Below are 2,791 nucleotides of genomic sequence, written 5' to 3' on the forward strand. Positions count from 1 at the left end.
TTGTACTGCAGAAACTATAATGATTTATGACAATCCTTGACAGTTGTGAGAATCACCAGTGCATGGAGAACATTTCTTCTTTGCTTATAGACATGAATATAAGAAGGAGAAAGAGACAAGGCATCTTAAATTTGATCCTGTTCTTTACTTCATCAGATAAATACATGTAGATCTTTACTAGTTTAAGATTCTAAAAACTGACCGCAATCATCATAGTTTGTAGTGAAGCAATAAAATTCTCACTGGCTCTTTTCTGATGCTTTAAATTACTGCTAGCAGAGGTACTAGTGGCCATTTTGCATCACGTGATACCAATGGAATGCAATTGAACTTTGCAATTATTAATCAAATGTCAACCGTGTCATACCTCCTCTGACAAAAACCAGCATCACCTGGAACAACACACAAACAAACATCATTAATAAAATAATATAATATTATCATTTTACCTATTATACTGTATTAAAATAATAATATACACACATTAACTGACTGACTGTGTTTATTATTAGGAGAAGAGACTGGAGAGGTGGAATGGATCGGTTATGGTAGTGTAACCCTCACTAAACCATCAGCAGGTCAATGTCAGGAAGTGATCAGTCAATTAACAGACAGTCATCAGAACATTGGCCTCTATTACTCATCACCTGATATTGTATACCTATTGATGTCCCTAGTATTAGACATAAAAACAATAAAGGGGATTGATATAAATAACACAAAAATAACAAAAGATGTCATCCTCTTACTGTCACACAAAATAACAAACAATACTTCATTAGAGACACTATGGATCAGGTATGATTCCATCAATGATGATGGAGTCATTGCACTAACACAATCATTAATTAATAATAAAACAATTACTACCTTATATCTTCATAACAATCCTGACATCACTTCAACCAGTGCTCAGTCACTAGCTGAACTTTTACTCTACAACCACACACTATATTACCTTAATCTCTACCGTACTAACATTGATACTGATGGAGTACTGGTACTAATGGAATCTCTCAGGACCAATAATACACTAATGGAACTAACTCTAGACAATAAACATGAACAAACTTGTTATTCTTTACCTTATTATAAAACTATTGAAAACAGATTATACTTTTGGTAATTATTTCATATACATATTAAATTATTAATAAATAATTTATATTACTAAATGAAATAAAGAATTTTAAAATCTACGTATTACCAGATTGACCAAGCCCCTCAAGCCAAAAACATATGTACATTATTATTCACATTTCACATAGTGAGTGAGACAGACAGACAGAGACAGATAGAGAGAAAGAGACATACGTGCACACAGTGACAGGGAAAGAGAGAGAGAGGCAGAGAGGCAGAGAGACGGACAGACAGATAGACAGAGACACAGAGAGAGAGAGATTATTGACCAGGCAAAACCCTCTAAGGTTTCCAAGGATTAGGCAATTTATGCCTTCTCCCCTCAGAGTGCTCGATATTTCACTCTCAGCCGCTGTTCACGACTCAGAACACCTTTTCTGTGCTCACACACAGAGCAGTGACAATTCTCACAATATACATAAGCTTTTACGGTTACTGTGTTAGCATGAAAGCTGTGGTCATAGGGGTAGGAACAGGGGGGCAGGAGGGGCTTAAGCCCCCCCAACTTTCATTGAAGGGGGGCTTAGCCCCTCCAACTTTAAGTGATGTACATGTATTGCTATTATCAACACTATAGACTTTAGTTTAGGTAATCCTTATATGTGTGCATATTGTGTGATGATTTGTTTAATAAAACAATTAATGCACTAGCTTAACTTCTAAGAACACACTTTTATTAGTTCTTCAGAAATACACAAACTTCTACTTCTTTATTTAACAACTCTGTTAACATCAGCTTCAGCTGAGCATACATTTTCGATGTTAAGGAGATTAAAAACTACTTGCGCTCCACAATGCCACAAGAGCGTCTTAATCATGTAGTTATTTTGCGTACACACAAAGAATTTACAGATGATTTACACATCGAGGACATTGCAAAGGAATTTGTTACATTTAATGAGCATAGACACCAATATTTTGGACAGTATTAATTTCAGTACATGCTATGTATTAATGATCAATTGTAAAAATAATACCTTAGCCCCCCCAACTTTTAGTTTGTTCCTACCCCTATGGCTGTGGTAGACAACAGGCTAGGCAGTCCAGCCTTGAGAACCGGAACTGGGGGTTAAAATGTTTTTAATGGCCAAACTCACACCTCCCTGCCTGCCTTAAAAAGCTGTTGTTACCAATATGGCTTGTACAGTTACATGTGTGCTGACACTAGATATACAGGGCCAATGATTATTATCTAACACAACTGGGCTTACCACTACATACTGGAAGGTATTGGTTTCTTTTCCCCTGGCACTATAAACTTAAAAGACATGTTATGTCCCTGAAAATATTGACTCAAAATGACATTTTTATTTAGGCAAATGGCTATAAAAACACCATGTTTAGCTCCTTCCAAAATTTCCTGCTGTTTGGTACTTTCAATACATATACATTACCTTTTTAGCAGCCGTAAAAGTGACACCTGAATGAGCATATCTGTCAATAACTAGTGTTGTACCTGACTTCAAATCTCAACACATACCAGCCCTAATGAGAGAGAGAGAGAGAGAGAAATCCAATTATCCAACAACTATTGTTCCAAATTAAAATTACATTAATTTTGATGCTAAAATTAATACTCCAACAAACATATTAAAATGGTTAAACTTGATTCTTTTGTTATTAAAATTATCATCCTAAAACATACGATCTC

General features: G+C 35.4%; 1 long non-coding RNA gene across 1 annotated transcript; it reads left to right on the forward strand.

Annotated features, from left to right (window-relative positions):
- Nucleotides 1-9: 9 nt before the first annotated feature.
- LOC109589045 (uncharacterized) lies at nt 10-135 on the forward strand. The gene is made up of 2 exons (XR_002188493.1): nt 10-45; nt 91-135. It is a non-coding gene; the product is annotated as an uncharacterized LOC109589045 (long non-coding RNA).
- Nucleotides 136-2,791: the final 2,656 nt, after the last annotated feature.

Source organism: Amphimedon queenslandica, unplaced genomic scaffold, assembly GCF_000090795.2.
Source record: "Amphimedon queenslandica unplaced genomic scaffold, v1.1 AMPQUscaffold_11682, whole genome shotgun sequence".
Classification (NCBI taxonomy): Eukaryota; Metazoa; Porifera; class Demospongiae; order Haplosclerida; family Niphatidae; genus Amphimedon; species Amphimedon queenslandica.